General features: G+C 40.5%; 1 protein-coding gene across 2 annotated transcripts in view; it reads right to left on the reverse strand.

Annotated features, from left to right (window-relative positions):
• The window catches only part of FMO5 (flavin containing dimethylaniline monoxygenase 5), a 72,754-nt gene that overhangs the window by 25,818 nt on the left and 22,699 nt on the right, over window positions 1-24,237 (reverse strand). Inside the window, exon 1 of one of the 2 annotated variants that reach the window (XM_072644596.1) lies at window positions 1,617-1,683. The exons of the other annotated variant lie outside the window; for it this stretch is intronic. The gene's annotated coding sequence lies outside the window, so the exon portion shown is untranslated. Of the gene's footprint in view, window positions 1-1,616; window positions 1,684-24,237 lie in introns of those variants that run through there. 2 annotated transcript variants of the gene reach the window in all.

The raw sequence follows: 24,237 nt of genomic DNA on the forward strand, positions 1-24,237 counted from the left end.
GTGACCCATGGACTTTGCGCATGGGATTTTCTTGGCAAAGATATTGGAGTAGTTTGCCATGTCCTTCTCCAGTATGCCCCCATTTTACAGATGAGGTACTGAAGCAAATAGAAGTTAAGGGACTTGCTTGGGGACACCTAACTTGTCAGTGTCTAGGGACAAGATACGAACTCAGATCTTCCTGATTCTAGGTTCTGTCCACTGGTGTTCTATCCACTGTACCACCTAGCTGCCCCAGTAGTAAGTATTTAATAAGTGCTTTCCAATCGATCAACTGAGCACTACTCTTGAAGCTAGGAAGCTCTGAGTCCAAGTCCTTCCAGGGACAAATCACTTAACGTCCTCACTACTTAAAATTACAGATGTATCTATGGAGGAGTTTCCAATCAAGAGCTTCTTACAAATTAAACCAAATTAAAAGACAAACCACAACTCATCCTCCCATAAAAAGTGAACCCCCAACTTTCTTCAATGACCTGTGACTTCATTGATAGAGGGACTTCCTTCACTCACAAAGAAAGCAACATTTCTACAATGTGATTGATGGTCTTTGAGAGCTATTGTTGTCCTAAGATTCATCATGTCTCAGTTGTTCCAGCTATTGATAATTAACCAGAGCTTAGCTTGGTTTGATTCTGGGATGACATAGTCAGTCACAGGGCCCTGCTGAAAGCTATTCCATCTTGGAGGAACATAAGCTTAGCAGGAATAGCATTTGGAAGCCGGAGACATCTATATTATAACACTTGGGATGTAGGGATACATTCTTTTGAACCAATGCCCATTATGGATAATTATAATAGTTGGGAGATGAAAGAGACATGTCCACATGTTCTAGTACCAAATACCCAATATAGAAGGATCACACTTGTGGCCATTGCTTTCTTCAATTCTTTTAGTAGTTGTGAAGTGTATTTTGGGTACATTATCAAATTTAGGGGGTAAAAGGGTTAGTTCTATATTCTAACAAAATTGCAAAGACAAATAAAACTCTTGATTTTCTAAAAATCTAGTCTGCTGAACTGAACAATCTGTTTAAAGGCTGGCTTATCCAAGTTCCTCTTCATTGTGTAAGCCAGAACCTTCTGAAGGACCTCATAAGGTGAGCTATTGCGTCTCCTGTTGTTCCCAACAACCCAAATCCCTATGGATCAGAAACAATGACATTTTTCTTATCAAGTAAAACTATTGTTAGATTAGGTATAAATTAAATTTGTTTGAAAATTTGAAAAATTCAGCTTATTGTTATTTGGTAAGACGAATATCATGCATTTTAAAATAACTCTTTTTAAAGATTAGACTCTAGCTGTTTTTCCAAAGATTTGCTGGTGAAGTAAAGTGTACAGAGTCTACAGAGGGTTTGGAAATCCAAGGGTTAAATGATTCCCCAGGTCCCTTTCAATTTGAACATTCTGGGATCGATCTGATTTGACCTCAGTATTGAAGGTTGCATATCTGAAATGTGACTGTCTTTCCTTGTTCTTTCTCTCTTGCTTCATTTTCTTCTCTCTCCCTCTTTTTCTCCCCGTTGCTTATCATGCCTTTGTACTGTCAATGGCGCCCATAGGTGTTGCTGAACCCCTCTTGAGGCCCTGTGGGTTAAGGCTTGCACTTACCCCTGCTCTGCAGCCTCCAGGTACCTTTTTGGATTCAGTTTGCCAACCAAGTTTCAGTTGAATTCTGTAAATTGGTTTCAGTTTACCAACTACCACAGCCCTGAATGTCCTTTGACTCCAAATAATGTTTACCCATCATCTGATTATCTCCCTTGAGAAATAGCACTCACACATTCAGTTACTGATAAAAAAAGATATTTGCTCTGCAAATAACTCCAATTTCCATCGATCCAATTTAATCCAACAATCATTTATGAAGAACCAACAATACACAAGGCAGTGTACTAGGGATACCAAGAAAAAACCAAGCTCCTGCCTTTGGAGAGCTTATATTCTGCATTGTATCTGACAGGATACAATATGTGCATGGTTATTTGAGGAACTCTAACAACTAGGGACATAAGGCAGGTCGTCCAAAAGGAAGTCACAGAATCTAGTTAGTAAAGGTAAACAGTAGGAATGCCTGGGGGAGCATTTGAACAAAGGGCCAAGAGGAAGGAGGTAGAAGGTCAAGTCTGGGGAATGGTAAGCAGGTACAATTGATGGGAACAGACATAATGTCACAGGGAATGGAAGCTGAATAGGAAGGGCTCTAAATGCCAAAAGGAGGAACACAGAAAGGTGGGAATGCCTGGGATTCATTCAGCGAAGGGTTCTGGAACTATTAGTGAGCTGACAGCATTGTCAAGGGGCCTGGTGAGGACCCTCTGATCTTTGATCAGAAGCAGCAAGGCACCAATGGAGGAAGGTGGACCAAACCACCACCATTTCCCATTAGGCCCCAGTAGAGAATTCTATTCATTAAAGAATTCAGGCTACTGGCCCTAACTCCACTCTGCTCTTGCTGCTACAGTCCAGGGTAGCAACCTCTGAGACACTAGTCCCTCTGTCAGTGCTGAAAAAGAAAATTCTCACCCACAAAGCCCTTCACCTTCATTGCCAAAGAATTCAACGTTTTTATCAATTGATATAACTTTCAATTGGTCAATTATTCAACAAGAATTTATTAAGCACTTACTCTGCATCAGACTATGTTATGCACATCAGACTATGCTATGCTAAGTGCTGGGAATACAGAGACAAAGCTGAAAGAATTCCTCCCCACCTCCCAGGAAGCTGACATTCTAGTGGGGGAGGCACCTTACATATGCCGGCAGTCCTAAAAGTCTATTTAGCTTTAGGAAGCTTAAAGTTACCCTTAGACTTTTAAAATGCTCTGTCTCCAAGACATATGACTACAGCAGATACCTTTCTCTTCCTTCTACATTCTAGTCAAACAAGATTACTTGTTCTCTGGACTACTGAACTTTGCCTCTGTCCAGCTGCTGCATCTTGAGGATTCCTGATTTCTCAATTACTATTTCATCAGCTCTTAGATCTTTGTTGGAGTAATGGGAAAAGGGCGTGGAGTGGTCTGGGCTGTACTACTTCCTCCCATTCCATGTTGCAACACAGGACCCTCCTTTGTGTTGACTCACCCAAGAATAACGTGAGATCCTTAAGAATAGGAATGTTCTTAGTGCTTGATGATGATGATGATGATCATGATAGCTAACATTTATATCACATTTACTATGTGCCAGGTACCATGTTAAACACTTTACAATAATTATCTCATTTGGTCTTCACAATGACTCTGGGAGGCAGGTGCTATTATTGTCCCCATTTTACAGATGAGGAAATGGAGGCAAACAGGGTGAAATGACTTGCCCAGGGTCACACAGCTATTAAGTGTCTAAGGCTGGATTTGAACTCAAGTCTTCCTAACTCCAGGCCCACTGCTCTATCTACTATAGTGTTTTGAATGTAGTAAGCACTTAATATTTTAAAAAATTTCCCTTTCATTCATTCATAGAATTTAGATCTGTGAGAGGGACCTTGAGAAATAAATTAATCCAACTACTTCACTTTGGGGATAATGAAAATGCAGCCTGAGAGTGACTAGTAGCAGAGTTAGGATTGGAACCCAGGTCATGTGATGCCCAAATCAGGACTTATTGTACTCTGCCATGCTGTTCCCCACACCAGGTAGGGATCAGGTGTTTATCTCCCAAGCTTCCATTCTTTGACTGCTCTTCCATCCAGTACTCTTTCACCTCTTTTATCCCTCTCGCTCTTCTACTTTCTCTACTTCCTTAATTAACTTCTGTTCTTAGTGTCAGCAGCTTATCACAGGAAATAGGGCTGACTAATAGAAAAAAGCAGCCAGGTGATCACTTTATGAGGCACCAATGAACACTCTGAGTGAACTAAAAATGGGAGAAGAGTGAAAGGTCAAGCCCAGAGTAAACTTTCACCAGGTTCACTGAGTCAGGCAGATCTGAGGAGGAGCCCACCTCCAGGAAGAAGACAAGGTTAAAGGATGGCCAAGTGTAGGAAGTTATGGCAGATGGCTGAAATGGAAGTTGTTAAAGAGCCTCCATCAAGTAAAGAGCATGGAGACATCAGGAAGAGGCAAAGAAAAGGGGCCAGGATTCTAGTTTGATGTTGCTTGGGCCAATGGTGCCCAAGCTATGTCAGGATTCAGGTTTTGTTGCTTAAACTCCCCTGGACCATGGACTCCAAGAGGGTAGTCCTGAATCTCCTTTCACTCCTCGAGTTCCTTCATGGGAAGGTGAAGCCTTTCTCTCTCACTAGGAGGGTGAAGTTTGTTTTGTTTTAATATTTACTTTACCTTTATCCCTGGTAGGTTTTTTCTCAGCTCTACCTAACCAGAGGGTTTTGACTCAGTCACTTACTAGCCATTTACTAGCCATTTACTAGCCGTTGGGCAGATATGCCTGTGATCAAGCTAGATTATGAAGTACAAACCAAGAAGCTACTAGAATGAATGGAAAATGCATGAATGGAAAATGTCACCTGGGACAAACACCTGACTTTTTGTTTGCTTTAGGTATCAGTTTCCCCATCTGTTTTGTCGGGATAATATTATTCATGCTGCTTATGTCATAGAGTTCTGAGTTGTAAGGATCAAATAAATCTGTAGCACACAATCTTTATTCTGGTCAGGCAGATTTCCTTGATATTTTTTGCCTTTATTCCTGATTTCATGACTTTGCTCATGTGGACAACCTTCTATGAAATGCATATCTGCTCATCCAGTTCTACTCACTTTTAATCTCCAATAGAAGTCCCACTCCTTTCAAGATTTCCCCACCAATTTCCAACCAATATTGATCTTTTTTCTCTGAACACTTATTATATTTATAATCAGACACAGTTTTGCCCTTAAGTGGCATGTTATGGGTATTTTTACCCATGTTATTTTGTCTTCCCAGATACATTGTAAGTACCTTGAGGGCAGTTACGATGCCTTTTCCCAGACATCTCCTAAAATACGTATTCTACTGTTGAACTTGTATATTCTATAAATATTTGTTAATTAATTACTGAAAGAGAAACAACACTCAGAATCAAAGTCTAAAGATCTACATTTGAGGGTCCTCTACCGTTTAGCACCAGTATCACTTTTGGCAAAGTCTCAAACTTATTGAATCTTAGTTTCTTCATCCTCTGTCCTGGTCATACCACATCTAGGGTACTGTGTTTCAGTTCTGCCCTCTATATATTTGAAGGGACAGCCAGGATGGTGAAAAGCCTTGAGTCCATGATATAAGGATTGACTAAAGGAATTGGGTGTGTTTATCTTGGAGAAGAGAAATCTCAGGTTGAATGAGATAGCTGCCCTTGAGTCTAGAAAAAGAGAGGTTCTGATAAGATAAAGGACAGCATAATCAGCAGAAAGTACACTTAAAGAAAGACTTCCTTTCCCCCCTTAAAGAAAAACACCCAAAATACAAAAACAGTAACAGTCCTGATGACCTGTGATCTCCTGTCAGTCTCCTAGATCTTACATGGAAATTTGGAAAGAAGGGGGATGTAGGGTAAAAATTGCTCCATGTAATCCAATTTGGACCAGAAATACTGTTTTATAGATACCATTACCAAACAGCTACTAAATTTCTTCCCTTCCCTCCACAAAAATCCATTACTCTTCTCAGCTTCCCCACTTCAGTCAAAGGTATGGCCATCCTTCCAGTCACATAGCTTTGAAATCTTGGTCTCATCCTCTAATTCTCTTCTTTCCCTCCCCCATCAGTTGGCAAATCTTGCCATGACATCTCACACTTGTCCCTCTTTTTCACTCACATGGCTCCAACCTTAGTTCATACCCTCATCACCTCTCACCTAGACCACTGTACCACCTTCCAACTGGGAAGGGAATAGGCATTTATTTGGCACTACTATGTGCCAGGCACTGTATTAAGCACTTTTAAACAAACATTTCATTTGATCTTCACAATAACCCTGCAGGGTAGGTGCTATTTTTTCACTCTCATTTTATAGTTGAGGAAACTGAGGCCATCAGAGATTAAGTGAGTAACCCAGGGTCATACAGATGGTGTCTAGGATTAGATTTGAATTCAAATCTTCCTGACTCCAGGTCCAGTGCTCCAGCCACTGTTCTGCCAGCTGCCTCAATTGTCTCCCCCAAAACCTTTCCTTGCAAAGTCAAGGTGATTGTCCTAAAGTTTAGGTTTGATCATGTTATCCTGTTATTCAATAAACACCAGTGGCTCCCTATCAACTCTAGGATCAAATATAAACTCTGACATTTAAAGCCCTTATAATTTGCCCTCAACCTACCCTTCTAGAATTAAACATACATGTGCAGTCTGCCAATGGTACCCAATCAATCAACAAGCATTTATCAAGAGCCAACTATGTGTCAGGCATCGTGCTAAGCAGCAGGGATCCAAGAAGAGGCAAAAGACAATCCCTGACCTCAAGGGGCCTACAATCTAGTTGAGGAGAAAATATTCAAATACATATATATGCTATATATATACATATATATAGCAAGCTACATACAGGATAAATAGGAAATAATTAATGGAGGGAAGGCCCTGTTATAATTAATATAATAATATAAATAATTAAAGGAGGGAATTAACTAGAATTAAGATACGTTGGGAAAGACCTACTTTAAAAGATCGAATCTTAGTTGGGACTTAAATTAAGTCAGTAAAGTCAGTAGGTAAAGTTGGAGACATAGAACATTATAGGCATGAGGGACAGCCATGATCACTTGATTTGTTCTCATATTTAATCTTATCTCAAACTCCACAGTAATCTGGGAGTATGTTTATATATTTTCATATTCAATTTTGTAACAATTTCTTGACTGATATCTCATTAATCATTTGGTCTGAACCCCTACTCTAATTCATTAAATGTTATTTATTGAATAAATTAGAGAAACCTCCTTTTCCAATACTAGTTACTTATCCCTCTGTGTAGTAAATCCTTTAATTTCCTATGATTAAATATCAAAATTACTGAATATATCTTAAGGTGAAATAAATAATAAAACAAACACATAATTATTTATCCTGTTGTAGCTGTGAGAAAGATTGTAGTTAGTCACCTGAAACTCTCCCTTTAATAACAGATAACTGATTTTTAAAATTTGTTCATTATGAATTTAAATACTAAATGAAATGGGCTTTCCATAATCACAGTAAACAGAAAAAGTCAGTCATGAAATTGTCCATGAAATTGGAGGTCTGTATTCTGTCCAGTTTACTTTCCTTTTAAAGAATATAATAAATTCTGTAATTTTGCCTTCAAAGTGGTCTTGCTTTTTCTATGTCCCTTCTCTTCCTCTTTACTTGTATATTTTATGCTAATTACTAAAATTTTAACTTCTTTTTCATTAATCAGTTGGCTTAAACTCCTACTCCAATTTATCAAATATTATTTATTGAATAAATTGGAGAAACATCCTTCTCAATATTACTCGTCTCTTTTTATATATATTAATTCCTTTAATATCCTACAATTAAATAAGTATTAATTACTGAAGACAGTTTATTAGCATGGAATCCAATAATAAAACAAATACACAGATATTTTGGCTATGAGAAAGATGTCATTTGAAATCCTTACTCTAACAAAAGATGACTTTATTTTTTTTAATAAGTTTTTATTCTGAATTTAAACATTAAATTGAAGCACCGTGGTGTAACTCATTGGAACACTGGGCCTGGAGTCAGAAAGTCAGAAAGTTCAAATCTAGCTTCAGACATTTACTAGCTCTGTGATCTTGGGCAAATCACTTAACAACCTCTGTCAGCTTCAATTTCCTCATCCATAAAATAGGAATAATAATATTACCTACCTCACAAGGTTGTTGTGAGGATCAAATGAGATAATATTTATAGGCATTTAATAAATGCTTGGTTCTTTATCCCCTTCCCAAATGAAATGGGCATTTCCATATTCTTAGTAGAACAGAAAAAAGAAGATTGTACATGAAACTGCATTTCTCTATGAATAGCTTGTTTTTCTTTTAAAGTATGTAATACGTTCAACTGAAATTTTTCTTTCAGAGAATTCCTGCTTATCTGTGCTTCCCTCTGGTCTTTTACTTATTTTAAAGAAAGATAGCATTTATTAAGCACCTTTCGTGTGAAAGGCACAAAGACACAGACATTCTGCTCTTGAGAGGGCTTAAATCCTAATATGGGCTTATGTAAACACACACACAAAAAAAAGACATAAAAGAACAATGACCTCTATTCTTTACTGTTCCAAGTCTTGACCAGCTGTCATTCCCATCTACCCCTAAATATAATATCAGTTTTCAATTAACAAGCCATCCCTTTGATGATCAGGTATTTCAATCATGATTAATTAGTTTTCCATAAAAGAATAACTCAACCCAAAAAGATATGGGAAGTCACTTCATTAATATTCTGAAGACAGGGTACAAATGAATTTTCAATTAATAATCCATCCCTTTAATGACCAGGTAATTCAATAATTATTAGTTAGTTGTCCACAAAGAAACCTAACAACCCAAATAGATATGGGCAACACTTCATTAATATTTTGAAAACAGGGCAACCCCTGACTTAATTACTTTTGATTTGCTGAAAACCTATAAAATAGGGGCTAGCTTTATTACTTTGTATCCCTAATTTCCCCACTCCCAATCTGCCTGATAATTATAATGTTAATGGGACTCAAGATCTTCCCCACCTATTAAAAGGCCCTATTGAGCTCATTAAGGGAAGTTTACTTAGGGGAAGCTTGCTTCTAGGAAGACTTTCATACCGTTGGCTGGATAGGATATGGATCCAATTAGAGACAGTTATATAATTTATTAGTATTCTGTCCAAGGTTAATCACACCCAATATTTGTTTCCTTTTTTTTTTTTTTATAAACCTTTAAGAAAAACATAAGCAACCAGTTGGTGTCAAGCAACCATTTTAGCCTAAGGGTAAGCATGTCAGGGCTGCTGGTCCCATCTCACCAAGACCTAGCAAAGTGGATTGATAATGGCTGTGAGTTTTGTTGAAATTGTCGCTGTTGAAGATGGTGGAGTAGAAAAATGTATATACTCTAGTGCTTCCCCTACAGCCCACAAAATATCTGTAAAAAATGACTCTGAACAAATTCTAGAGCAGCAGAACCCACAGAATGACAGAGTGAGAAAGATTTCCAGCCAAAGGTAACTGGAAGGCCAACAGGAAAGGTCTATCCCACAGGACATGAGCAGAGTGGGGTCCAGCCCTAGCCATGCAGCACCAGGAGGGACAGGACCTGAACAAACCTCCAGGGCAGAATCTCCAGCAGGGAGGGTCCCAGATCCCTCAATCCACAAGCTTCAAAGAAAACTTCAAAGGTCAGTGTGAGAAGGTTTTCCCAGCTGGGTGAGAGGGGAGCAGGGTCCCCCCAGCACTGGCCCCAGGTGGCGGCAGAGGCAGCAACAACAGTAGGCAGCAGGCAGCTATAGTGCCACGGAAGCAGCCTGGGTCCACTGTCCAAGAGGCTCAGCTTAAAACTTCTGGGGGAATTGAGCAGCTGATCTGAACCTCAACCCTGAGTGCTGGCCCCGCCCTCACCCAAAGCCCCTGGGGGAATTGAGTAGTTGATCTGAATCTCAGCCTTAAGCACTGTACTGGGGGGAGGAGGAGCACTAGGACTCTCCTCTTGACAAAGGATTCAGAAGTCAAGTAACTGGCTGGGAAAATGCCCAAAAAAGGGGGAAAAAAATAAGACCATAGAAGGTTGCATTCTTGGTGAACAGGTATCTCCTTCCATCCTTTCCAGTGAGAAAGAACAAGCATACTGTCAGTGGAAGTCAAGGCTTCTGCCTCAAGTACCTCCAAAATGAATACGAAATGGGCTCAGGCCATAGAAGAGCTTGCAAAGCAAGTCAGCAGCTTGCTAAAGGAGAATCAAAAAAATGCTGAGGAAAATAACTCCTTTAAAAATCGGTTAACTCAATTGGAAAAAGAGGTCCAAAAAGCCAATGAGGAGAAGAATGCTTTGAAAAGCAGAATTAGCCAAATGGAAAAGGAGGTTCAAAAGCTCACTGAAGAAAATAGTTCTTTAAAAATGAGAGTGGAGTTCAGGGAAGCTAATGACTATACAATAAACCAAGAAGTTACAAAACAAAACAAAAAGACTGAAAAAATAGAAGATAATTTGAAACATCTCATTGGAAGAACAACTGATGTGGAAAATAGAACCAGAAGAGACAATTTAAAAATTATGGGACTACCTGAAAGCCATGATCAAAAAAAGAGCCTACACATTATCTTTCATGAAATTATCAAGGAAAACTGCTCTGATATTCTAGAACCAGAGGGCAAAATAAATATTGAAAGAATCTACTGATCACCTCCTGAAAGAGATCCAAAAAGTGAAACTCCTAGGAATTTTGTAGCCAAATTCCAGAGTTCCCAGGTCAAGGATAAAATATTACAAGCAGCTAGAAATAAACAATTTGGGTATTGTGGAAATACAATCAGAATAACATAGGATCTGGCAGCTTCTCATTAAGGGATTGAAGGGCTTGAAATAGGATATTCCAGAAGTCAAAGGAACTGGGATTAAAACCAAAAATCACCTACCCAGCAAAACGGAGTGTAATACTTCAGGGGAAAAAATAGTCATTCAGTAATCATAGAGGAGTTTCAAGGATTGTTGATGAAAAGAACAGAACTGAATAGGAAATTTGACTTTCAAACACAAGAATCAAGAGAAGCATGAAAAGTTAACCAGGAAAGAGAAATCATAAAGGACTTTCTAAAGAGGAACTGTTTACATTCTTACATGGAAAGATATTTGTAACTCTTGAGATTTTTTTCAGTATTTGGCTAGGTGGAGGGATTATACACACACACACACACACACACACACACACACACACACACACACACACACACACACATAGACAGAGAGTACAGGTTGAGTTGAATCAGAAGAGATGACATCCATAAAATAATAAAATAAAATGAAGGGGTGAGAGAGGAAAATTTTGGGAGGAGAAAGGGAGAAATAGAATGAGGTACACTATCACTCATAAAAGAGATAAGAAAAATCTTTTTCAATGGAGGAGAAAAGGGAGGAAGTGAGAAGGGAAAAGTGAAGCTTACTCTCTTCACATGGCTTAAGAAGGGAATAACATGCTCACTAAATTTGGTATGAAAATCTATCTTACACTACAGGAAAGTAGGGGAGAAGGGGACAAGTGGGGTGAGGAGGACAATAGAAGGGATGGCAAATGAGAGAAGGGAGTAACTAGAAGTAAACACTTTTGGGAAGGGACAAGGTCAAATGAGAGAATAGAAGAAAAAGGGGGGACAGGGTAGGATGGAGGGCAATTTAGTTAGTCTTACACAACATGACTATTATGGAAGGCTTTTGTAAAACAACATATATATATATATATATATATATATATATATATATATATATATATATATATATATATATATATATATATAGCCTGTATTGAATTGCTTGCCTTCTCAGTGGTGATAGGTGAGGAGAGAGAGAAGTTGGAATGCAAAGTATTAGAAACAAATATTGAGAATTGTTATTGCATATAACTGGAAAATAAGAAATACAGGTAATAGGGTATAGAAATTTATCTTTCCCTACAAGAAAAGAGAGAAGATGGGGATAAGGGAAGGGTGGGGTATGATAGAAGGGAGGGTACATTGGGGGAAGGGGTAATCAGAATACAAGGTGTTATGGGATGGGGGGAGGGGAGAGATGGGGAGAAAAATTGGAACTCAGAATTTTGTGGAAATGAATGTCAAAATTTAAAAATAAACAGATAAAACTACTTTTAAAAAAAGAAATTGTAGCTGTTTAGTTGTTCTTTTTTTGGCACTAGAGAACTCCTGGCCTCACTCATACAACTAGGTAATCTGATAAAATGCTTTATAAAAATAATACCCTTAGGAAAGGTGAATAAATATGACACAAAGCTAGGAGTTAATGAATGGATTGGGGCAATGAACTGGGTAATCTGATTGAAAAATCAAATTTATCCTCCAAGAAAAGAGACATAGACCTGGGAATTGTCCATGAGGGAGAAGAGCTAAGGAGTGACTGGAATCCAGTACCCTCAGATCCTGAGAGAGAGAAATTGGAAATCTGGTTGATATCCAGAGCAAGTCCCAGTATTGAGTGGACCATGTTTCAAGTGCTACATGTTTCAAAAGCTGATATGAGAGTTGTGGGGTAAACTTGGATGGAGGAGCTAGCATTTAAAGTGAGTGTTATGATAAATATTCAACTAGCAAAAAGAACAAAGAGGTCATTCTAAGCATGGGAGACAGCAGTAGCAAAGGCACAAAGTTGGAAGTGTCACAGTGTTTTCAGGTGACAAAGAATAGCCTACTTTCACTGAATCACTGAGTTTAAGGAGAAAGATTTTTGAATGGATGAATGGCATGGTAAAATTGCTGCATAAGGAATATTGACCTGGAAATAGTCTGTTGATGGATGGATTCGGGGGGGGGGGGGGGAAGGGGAGGAGGGAGAAGAGGACGAAAGGAGGAAGACTTGCAGGAGTCCATACAGAAAATGATGAGTGCATGTGTGAGGGTGGGGAGAAGCGAAAGAATTTGTATGGATAGGAAAGATGCTGTAGATGTTGAGATAACAGGATTTGATAATTCATTCAAGGTGAAAGAAAGGGAAGAGTTGAAAAAGAAGGTTTTGAAGAAGGGAAATTAGGTAATAATGACACCACAGATAGAAACAGTGAAGTCAAGAGGAGGAATGAGTTTAGTAGAGGAGAGAATAAGCTCAGCTAAGGACAGGAGGTGTTTAAATGTCAATGGGACATTTAGAAAGGGATGTCCTGTGGGTAGCTGGAGATGGATGTTTGGAGAGCAGAAGAGCTTAGGATTGCATAAATAGCTTCAGAAACTCACCTACCTAGAGACTGAGGCAACAGGATTAGATGGTCAAGATTAGTCAGTCAGTCAACAAAAATTTATTAAGTACTTATTTCATCTAAGCACTGTGCTGAGTCCTTGGGCTACAAAGAAAGGCAAAAAACAGAAACAAAAAACAAACCCCCCTACAGTTCCTACTCTAGAGAAACCCACATTCTAATGGAGGAGCCACCATACAACTAATTATTTACGTGCAAGATAGGTACACTGAGGGATTCCAAAAGACTTCATGTAGTTTTAAGCTCTTAAAAACAATTTTAAACTATTAAATCTTGAGACTGCACTAAGATTTTTGGGAGGCCCTGAATATAAAACATCTATGAAGTGTTTACTATGTGCCAAGCACAGTGCTAAGTGCTAGGAATACAAATAGAAGCCTAAAAAAATTACAATTCCTGTCTTCAAGGACTTCATATTATAATGGGGGAAGACAAAAATATAAAAAAGAAAGGTGGGACAATGTGAGGAGGGGGGAAATTAAAAAATTCTGGAGATGTATGTGTGGGGGTTAAAATTGTCCAACATCTAATAAAACACTGAGCCAGAGCTCTGAGGCAATGGCACTTTATGAAAGTGGCAATGAAGTAGATCACAGATCTTCCTCACGATCAGTGACCCTTCCTTCCTCAGGTACCTTATTTTTCTAGGGTTTGATACTTAAATATGCAAAAGAGGCATGGCAAAATACAGAGTCTCATTGGTTGATAGACCTTACTCTTGAGGGCCCAAAATTACATATCAGCAAGGGGGAGTCACAAGTTGGGTGAGGCATAGGGCATCTCCACTGAATAAGTGTAAAAACAAGCACTCTGACATACACAGGAGGGCCTGCTATCACAGGTTCTTAGACCTGCTTTTCTAAAAGGAAAGGCAACTTTTGAGGAGTCAACAATCATTTTAATCAAGCACATATATCATTCACTTAGTTTAGGAGAAAAAGTCAGCACCCTGAATTCAGAGAAAATACAGAGAAACAAAGATGAACTAACAGACAGCACTTCCAGTTGCCTGATCATAAGCAATACATACATCACAAATCAACAGGCATACATACATAGTTACCAGAGAGAGAAGCACCAACATCTGGGTTTTCAAAGTCAGGAGGCTGCTTAGCAGCTTCCCAGAGTCTCATCTGGCACACAAACCTTCTTCTAAAACCTAAGACCCAAAGTAAAACCTCACCTCAGAATACTTATACATTTTTCAGAGCCAGAGGGCATCACAACCCTTGAGAACCAGTGAAAACCAGTTAATTTTCTTTTTTTTTTTTATTAATTTTTAACATTTATTTTCACACAATTTTGGGTTACAAATTTTCTCCCCTTTTATCCCCTCCCCCCCCCAAACCCGAGCTTTCTAATTGCCCCATGACCTATCTGCTCTCTCCTCTATCCTCCCTCCCTGCCCTTGTCTCTGTCTTCTCTTTTGTCCTGTAGGACCAGATAGCTTTCTTGACCCCTTAACCTGTATTTCTTGTTACCCAGTGGTAAGAACATTACATTTGGTCCTAACACTTTGAGTTCTAACCTCCTTAGCTCCCTCCCTTTCCACCCCTTCCCCTTGAAAGACAGGCAATTCAATATAGGCCATATCTGTTTAGTTTTGCAAATGATTTCCATACTAGTTGTGTTGTATAGGACTAATTATATTTCCCTCCATCCTATCCTGTCCCCCTTTACTTCTATTTTCTTATGGTCCTTTCCCTCCCCATGAGTGTCGACCTCGTATTGCATTCTCCTCCCCATGCCCTCCCCTCCATCCTCCCCCCCACCCTGCTTGTGCCCCTGTCCCCCACTCTCCTGTATTATGAGATAGGTTTTCCTATCAAAATGAGTGTGCATTATATTCTTTCCTTTAGTGGAATGTGATGAGAGTAGACCTCATGTTTTTCTCTTGCCTCCCCTCTTTATCCCACCACTAATAAGTCTTTTGCTTGCCTCTTTTATGAGAGATAATTTGCCCCATATAACTTCTCCCTTTCTCCTCCCAATATTTCTCTCTCACTGCTTGATTTCATTTTTTTTTTAATATATGATCCCATCCTCTTCAATTCACTCTGTGCACTCTGTCTCTATGTATGTGTGCGTGTGTGCATGTGTGTGTGTGTGTACTCCCACCCAGTGCCCAGATACTGAAATGTTTCAAGAGTTATAAATATTGTCTTTCCATGTAGGAATGTAAACAGTTCAACTTTACTAAGTCCCTTATGATTTCTCTTTGCTGTTCGCCTTTTCATGGTTCTCTTCATTCTTGTGTTAGAAAGTCAAATTTTCTTTCCAGCTCTGGTCTTTTCATCAGGAAAATTTGAAAGTCTTCTATTTCATTGAAAGACCATTTTTTCTCCTGAAGTATTATACTCAGTTTTGCTGGGTAGGTGATTCTTGGCTTCAGTCCTAGTTCCTTTGACTTCTGGAATATCCTATTCCATTCCCTTCTATCCCTCAATGTAGAGGGTGCCAGATCTTGTGCTATCCTGATTGTATTTCCACAATACTTGAATTGTTTCTTTCTAGCTGCTTGCAATATTTTCTCTTTCACCTGGGAATTCTGGAATTTGGCCACAATGCTCCTAGGAGTTTCTCTTTTTGGATCTCTTTCAGGCGGTGTTCTGTGGATTCCTTGAATATTTATTTTGCCTTCTGGTTCTAGAATCTCAGGGCAGTTTTCCTTGATAATTTCATGGAAGATGATGTCTAGGCTCTTCTTTTGATCATGGTTTTCAGGTAGTCCCAGAATTTTTACATTGTCTCTCCTGATTCTATTTTCCAGGTCAGTTGTTTTTCCAATAAGATATTTCACATTATCTTCCATTTTTCGAATCTGCGCGGTATGTTCTGAGATATCTGTCTTTCTCGAAAAGTCCTTAGCGTCCATCCGTACCATTCCAGTTTTGAAAGATCTATTTTCTTCAGTGAGCTTTTGAATCTCCTTTTCCATTTGGTTAATTCTGCTTTTGAAGGCATTCTTCTCCTCATTGGCCCCTTGCACCTCCCTTGCCAGCTGAGTTAGGCTAGTTCTCAAGGTGCCAATTTCTTCAAGATTTTTTTGGTTCTCCTTTAGCAGGGAGCTGATCTGCTTTTCATGCTTCTCCCTCATCCCTCTCATTTCCCTTCCCAGTCTTTCCTCCACCTCTCTAACTTGATTTTCAAAATTCCTCTTGAGCTCTTCCATGGCCTGAGCCCATTGGGTGAAACCAGTTAATTTTCATTAGAAAATTAACAAAAGGTGTGGGCCTCCTCTAATAAAACTTCTCATAGTAGGCAAGTTCATTAAAGGGTGGGGAAGATCTTTTATCTCATTATCATTATACTGAGTGGTCATTAGATGGTCACCTGTTCATATTGGACTAGAGAGAATGGTTCAGAGGTACAAAAATAAATTGGGGTACTTTTCAAAGCATCAAGGCATCCCACTCACACTGGGTTTAGACATGGAATTTGAGTAAAACAGGATGGATATATCTTTGTTAGCATTCTTGTGGTTATGCAAGTGAGCCTCATCACTTGGTAAATAAGTAACAAACATTAAAGTTTGAGGTCGACTGTAAGAACTTATCTATCCCTATGTGATTTACGTAGAATATCAAGCCGATGAATACTGATTGGAATACAGTAGTGGTTCTGTTGCAGTCTAGGGGTGCTAGGAACCTCAAAATACAATGGTACAGCTCACAGGTGTGACTCAAAAGCATTTATCACTCAAGCCTTCCAGACAAAGTAGCAAGTTTGTTTATGATGTCAGTGCAAGCTGGTCAGACTCGTACTGGGTCTGCACAATTTATGGCAGCAAGATTGATACTTTTATAGAGGAAAAGATTGTGGAAAGATTTGGATGTGATCTAGGAAAAGCAAGTAGCCTGGGTGATCCAGAGATAACAGAGGGGGTCTGGATTGGATTAAGGAGTGGGAAGTCGAGAATGGAGGGCTGGGCTGGATCTGGTTGTTGTCCTTTGTTCTTGAAAAGGACCAAAATGACATCACCTTGATAAAGTCAAGTTTCAACGAGTCCAACATTCAAAATGATCAAGTGTTCAAAATGATCCAACGGATCAATACAAGCTCAGAATGCTCTACCACAGACCAGGCACAAATAGTCCATATGAACGTTTGGGGTGGATATTCTAAATTTGCACATCCTATGTTTCCTTTGAGCTGTTTCAATTCTGTTTTGCTCATACAACACAGCACCCTTTCTGATGTGGGCATGCCATGCTGAGCGGTTCTGTGCCAGTGTCTCCCATGTCACACAATCAAATCCAAAGTTCTTGAGAGTGTACTTGTATCACTTCCTCTGACCACCATGTGATCACCTGCCCCATATGAGTTCTCCATAAAATAGTCTTTTTGGCAAACATACATTTTGTATTCGAACAACATGGCCAGTCCATCGTAGTTGTGCTCTCTGAAGCATAGTTTAAATGCTTAGCAGTTAGTTTGAGTAGGACCTTAGTGCCTGGTACCTTATCCTTCCAGGTGATCTTCAGAATCTTCCTAAGATAGTTCAAATGGAAGCGCTTCAGTTTTCTAGCATGGTGTTGGTAGACTGTCCATGTTTCATAGGCCTATAATAATGGGGAATCCCATCCCCATCAGTCCAAATGAATTACTTCTCACAATTGAGAAAAGAAGCAAGCATAGGTGGCATGGGTATTCCATTAAGTGGTGGTTCTGGGCAGGAATTGGAGGAGGGGGTCCCAGGGATAGAGGCATCTTAATTGTCAGAAGGAAAATCCAGGGAAGCATAAGCAGAGATATAAGTGAGCATGGATAACCTGGATATCTCCTTAAATAGTGGTTTTGTTATATACAGTGTAAACAGAAGGCAATTTCAAAGGGAAGGCATGGGCAGGGGGTGGGAGACTAGGAAAGGTCTCCTTCAGGAGGAGGAGTTTAAGCTGAGTCTTCACAGAATCCAAGGAAACTAAAGGGTGAAGATGAGGAGACCTGGCATTCAGACATGGGGGCAGGTAGTGCAAAGTCAGGAGACAGAATGCCATGTTCCCAAAACTGCCAATAAGCCAATGTAGTTGGATCATAGAGTGCATGAGGTGTAAGAAGACTGGAGAGGTAGGAAGAGGCCAGGTTATGATGAGCTTTCCATATCAAACAGAGGGATTTCTATTTAGTCTTGGAAATACAGCTCCTAGAGAACAAGTTGCCACTGTCATATTCATGCTTAAGAAAAGTTGACTTGGAAGCTGAGGGAAGGATGGATTGGAATGGGAAGAGATTAGGCAGAGGTGTGCTGCCAGCAAATACAAAGGCTTTATCAAGGTAACTAGAAAGCACAACCGTTCTACCACGCTTGCCCCACAGAGCTGATGCCTAGCATTCCAGGTGGATGCAACTCCTCCCCTGGGACTAGAAGTAGGGCTAAAGTCACCCCAAGTGTATGCAATGGAAGGCAGCAGAGGCCTCGTGGGTTATACCTTCACTCCTGCCCTGCAGTAAATAGAGTTATAACACTGGTTGTAACCAGTGCTGAGTGTACCCTCATCTGTGGGAATGTCATCCGATTCCTGGGGCCCAACAACTATCTCAAGAGGGGCACTGAAGTAAAGCAAGGGGGGCTGATTATGCAAATAGGGAGGCTCCCTCCCAGCCAGTATTTGGTTTTTATTTTACCCATTCCAGAATGCATCTTGAGGATTTCCACAGATAGAGTTTGATTCTACACAAGAATATAAGTGAATTAGACTCCAGGGTAGAGAGATATAAAAACTGTTTTGCAAGGTGAGCCAGATGGGAACTGGATTCTCTATCTGCTCCAAGGTGAATAGTCACAACTTAGCAATCCTACCTCCCTGGTGAACACTAGAAGATAGAAGAGACAGTTGAGGAATTATATGGAATGGGTATACTGCAACCTGCCAATAGTGCCTTTAACAGCCCTGGGTAGTCAGTCCGAAAGCCAGAGTCATGAGGGTGACTATAGGTTATAGAGAGTTTAACAAAGTAGTAGTACCTTCATTCATGTTGTTGTACTAAACATTTAAGATATCTTGGAGTATTTAGCAAACCACCCAGGTACACACCATGCAGTTCTTGACTTGCCTAATGCCCTTTTCAGCATCCCCTAGGCCCAGAAGCCCAGAGCCAATCTGCCTTCACATGAGAGGATCAGTAGTGTTCTTTCCAGGTCCTGCCTCAGGCCTGTTTGTATAACCCAACCATCTGCCATGGCACAGTAGCCTGGGAGTTCAGTTTGTTCCATTCTATGAAGACATCCAAAGGACCCATTATATTGATGATATATTAACCTGTGAGGCTATTTCTCTCTTGCAGGCTTCAAGGCATGCAAGTATTGCAGTGGGACCTGAAATGGTCAGATCCTCCTGGGAGAATAAGATGGTATATTCCACTGGGCATAGAGGACTTTTCAGGTTTTATTCTTTGTAAGTCTTAAAGGGAGGGCCTGATATACTATTTGTGGCAAGGAGCTAGGACCATTAACAGAGGAGAAACAGGTGTTGTAGAATGGTTCATCCCTACCATGCATGCATGCGCACGCACACGCAGACACACACACACCAGTCACACTGATATGCCCTTCATCCACCCTCTCCAGGCAACATGTGTGGTTTGCCTCACCTAGCAAAATGCCAGTTCCAGTCACTATATTCTCTACATCAAATGTGTCTACCACCTGATATGTTTCTGGTCTTGTATAAGTCTGGGTCACTTTAGAGTTGGGTCACCTAGCACCCTTATGCCTGGAGTAAAAACATGCTCACATGTCCTCCCTTTGTGATAATACTTCCCTATCCCAGCACCACAATTGTATCCTATGGGTCAGGTGCCCTATGAGCTGCCTATAGGTTGGATCAAGGTCTCACCTTCAATGGAACCACACTTTAGCAACAAATGAGAGAATATGGCTGGGATCTAAGAACTAGTCCTGAGAAACAACAGTGTGGCCACCTTCAAATGGCACCCACTGGGTATGTGGCCCATACTTATGGCCATGGTTGCCACATGGTTGGGTGGGACACAGCACATTAGGATATGTATTTGCCCCAGGGACTATTGTAGAGACCCTACCTACTAAACCTATAACTAATCAGCCCCTTTTTAAAGCCTGCTGGACAAGAACTGTTTTCTACTGGTAAAATCATCATTTGTAAAACATTACATCCTGTACTGGACTACAGGTTTTAATGACCCAAGTAGATACAATTCATACAGAGTGCCTTTACTGATAGTATAGACGCACAGGAGTTGCTAACATCAAAAGAAATGCAAATACATAAAGTAGTGTTACAAAATAGAATGGCACCAGATATCTTGACTGCTGCTCAAGATAGAACCTGAGATGTAATACAAACTTCTTGTGTGCCTTTATCCCTGATGAGTCACCAAAACTTATGCAGATCCAAGTTTCTGCCCTAGAACACCCATACTACAGAGTCCTTCTTTGCCTCCCTAGGGATGGGATGAGGGAAATTGTAAAAATTGTGGCAGTTTTCCTATGTTATATTGTTTTCTTGCCTATATTTGTCTTATTCTTATGGATTGGGCCCCCGATGTAGCTCATTGTAGAGCTGCTCAGCCTCCTCCATGCTAACAAAACCACTTGTGCACCACTCAGGGAACCTTGCAGAAGATACAATATAAGAAAGGAATGTATGAGCAGGTCATGATGGGTGGAGTATGGTGGGAACAAGAGGCTAAGCACATGAACTACCCATGCTTATTGTAAACAGTAAAACTGCTCCTATGGGGAAATTTATGTGTCCCCAACCATGTGACCATGGGTCATCTGTTGGCACTAAGCCCTCTTTGTTCAGTTTCAATAGAATATCTGCCCTGGTCTCTTATCTACCACTGTTCTGTCACCACCCAGGGCTGGTCTTGTGAGCAAATTCCCCTAGTAAAGCTATATCTATATCTATCTATATCACCATGTTGGCATGGACTGTTTCCTTTCTTGGTATCTCAGTGCCTTCTCTTTATGGTGGGACCATCCCTCTAGATGGTCAGGTTATAAGAAGTGATATTAACAGGTATACCAAAGCGCCTAAAGACAGTGGCAGAGCATGGGGTACAGAAGAAGCCAGGAGCCTAATGTAAGACTGAGAAAGTTTGGAGAATGAAATGGAGGTCTGAAGATGATGGCAACTGGGATGTTTTAAAGTTCTGAATTAATATTCTTCCCTTGAATAGGCTGTTGCCTTTTTAATTTGCATATAGATTAACTTTTGGATGTGAGTTAAAAACAAACAAGCGGGACGCGGAGCCAAGATGGCCAAGTAGAAACACACACATACGCTAGCTCCGAACCCACAACCCATAAAATATCTGTAAAAAAGAACTGCCAATAAATTCTGGAGCAGCAGAAGCCACAGGACAGCGGAGCAGAGGAGATTTCTGTTCCAGAGAGCCTGAAAACCTCTCGCAAAAGGTTCTTCATGCCGCGGACTGGGAGCTGAGCACAGCCCTGCTGTGGCCGCCCGGCGCCGAGAGAAGCAGATCCGAGTGGGGAGCAGATCCGAGCAGGCTTCAGGGACAGAATCTCCACAGCCGCGTGGGTCCCTCCACCCACAGGGGACAAGGGTCGGTGAGAGGGTCTCTTTGGCTGGTCGAGAGGGGAGTTGGGTGCACCCATAACTCAGGCCCCCTCGGGAGGCAGCAGCAGAGGCGGGAGCAGACCAGGGCTCCCCAAGCAGGCAGGAGCCCAGATCCATTGTTGAAGGTTTCTGCATAAACCCCTTGAGGGAACTGAGCCCGGGAGGCGGCCCTGCCCCTACCTGAGCACCTGAACTTAATCTCACACTGAATAGCAGCCCCACCCCTGCCCAAAGCCCTGAGGCTGGGGAGCAGCATTTGAATCTCAGACCCCAAGTGCTGGCAGGGCAGATAGGGAGGTGAAGTGGGTGTGAAGAGGATATTCAGAAGTCAAGTCACTGGCTGGGAAAATGCCCAGAAAAGGGAAAAAACCAAGACTATAGAAGGTTACTTTCTTGGTGAACGGGTATTTCCTCCCTCCCTTTCTGATGAGGAAGAACAGTGCTCACCATCAGGGAAAGACACAGAAGTCAAGGCTTCTGTATCCCAGCCCACTAAATGGGCTCAGGCCATGGAAGAGCTCAAAAAGAGCTCAAAAAATTTTGAAAATCAAGTTAGAGAGGTGGAGGAAAAACTGGGAAGAGAAATGAGAGATATGCAAGCAAAGCATGAACAGCAGGTCAGCACCCTGCTAAAGGAGACCCAAAAAAATGCTGAAGGAAATAACACCCTGAAAAACAGGCTAACTCAATTGGCAAAAGAGGTTCAAAAAGCCAATAAGGAGAAGAATGCTTTCAAAAGCAGAATTAGCCAAATGGAAAAGGAGATTCAAAAGCTCACTGAAGAAAATAGTTCTTTCAAAATTAGAATGGAACAGATGGAGGCTAATGACTTTATGAGAAACCAAGAAATCACAAAACAAAACCAAAAGAATGAAAAATGGAAGATAATGTGAAATATCTCATTGGAAAAACAACTGACCTGGAAAATAGATCCAGGAGAGACAACTTAAAAATTATGGGACTACCTGAAAGCCTTGATCAAAAAAAGAGCCTAGACATCATCTTTCATGAAATTATCAAGGAAAACTGCCCTGAGATTCTAGAACCAGAGGGCAAAATAAATATTGAAAGAATCCACTGATCACCACCTGAAAAAGATACAAAAAGAGAAACTCCTAGGAACATTGTGGCCAAATTCCAGAGTTCCCAGATCAAGGAGAAAATATTACAAGCAGCTAGAAAGAAACAATTCAAGTATTGTGGAAATACAATCAGGATAACACAAGATCTAGCAGCTTCTACATTAGGGGATTGAATGGCATGGAATAGGATATTCCAGAAGTCAAAGGAACTAGGACTAAAACCAAGAATCACCTACCCAGCAAAACTGAGTATAATACTTCAGGAGAAAAATTGGTCTTTCAATGAAATAGAGGACTTTGAAGCATTCTTGATGAAAAGACCAGAGCTGAAAAGAAAATTTGACTTTCAAACACAAGAATGAAGAGAAGCATGAAAAGGTAAACAGCAAAGAGAAGTCATAAGTTGAACTGTTTACATTCATACATGGAAAGACATTATTTGTAACTCTTGAAACTATTCAGTATCCAGGTACAGTGTGGGATTACACACACACACACATGCACACACACATGCACACACACATAGAGACAGAGTGCACAGACTGAATTGAAGAGGACGGGATCATATCTTAAAAAAAAATGAAATCAAACTGAGAGAGAAATATATGGGAGGAGAAAGGGAGAAATGGAATGGGGCAAATTATCTCTCATAAAAGAGGCAAGCAAAAGACTTCTTTAATTTAGGGAAAAAGAGGGGAGGTGAGGGAAAAACATGAAGTTTACTCTCATCACATTCCACTAAAGGAAGGAATGAAATGCACACTCATTTTGGTATGAAAACCTATCATACAATACAGGAAAGTGGGGGATAAGGAGATAAACAGGGTGGGGGGGGACGATGGAAGGGAGGGCATGGGGAGGAGGGAGCAATTTGAGGTTGACACTCATGGAGAGGGACAGGATCAAAAGAGAGAATAGAAGTAATTGGAGGCAGGATAGGATGGAGGGAAATATAGTTAGTCTTATACAACACGACTATTATGGAAGTCATTTGCAAAACTACACAGATTTGGCCTATATTGAATTGCTTGCCTTCCAAAGGGAGGGGGTGGGGAGGGAGGGAGGAAAAGAAGTTGGAACTCAAAATTTTAGGAACAACTGTTGAGTACTGTTCTTGCCACTAGGAAATAAGAAATACAAGTAAAGGGGTTTAGAAAGTTATTTGGCCCTACAGGACAGAAGAGAGGATGGAGACAAGGGCAGAGAGGGATTATAGAGGAGAGAGCAGATTGGTGATGGGGGCAATTGGAATGCTTGGTGTTTTGGGGGGGGAGGGGATAAGGGGGGAGAAAATTTGGAACCCAAAATTCTGTGAAAATGAATGTTAAAAAAGTTAAATAAATAAATAAATTGAAAAAAAACTAAACAAGCAAAAAACCCACATACAAACATACGCAGAGTGACTTTTCTATTATTCTTACTCATGGGAGGGAAGGAAAGGGAAAGGATAAAACATTTACAGAGAACCTACTATGTGCCAGGCACTGTGCTAAGTATTTTTTTACAAACATTATCTCATCTGATCCTCTCAAAAAACCTGTAAGGTTGATGCTATTAATTATTCCTATTTCACAGCTGAGGAACTGAAGCAAAGAGAGGTTAAGTGACTTAAACAGGGTCACACAGCTAGTGTCTTGTCTATGGCAGGATTTAAACTCCTCTCTTCAAGATTCTTGGCTCAGTACTCTATCCACTGTGATGGCAG

The sequence above is a fragment of the Notamacropus eugenii genome, chromosome 2, assembly GCF_028372415.1.
Source record: "Notamacropus eugenii isolate mMacEug1 chromosome 2, mMacEug1.pri_v2, whole genome shotgun sequence".
NCBI classification, from domain to species: domain Eukaryota; kingdom Metazoa; phylum Chordata; class Mammalia; order Diprotodontia; family Macropodidae; genus Notamacropus; species Notamacropus eugenii.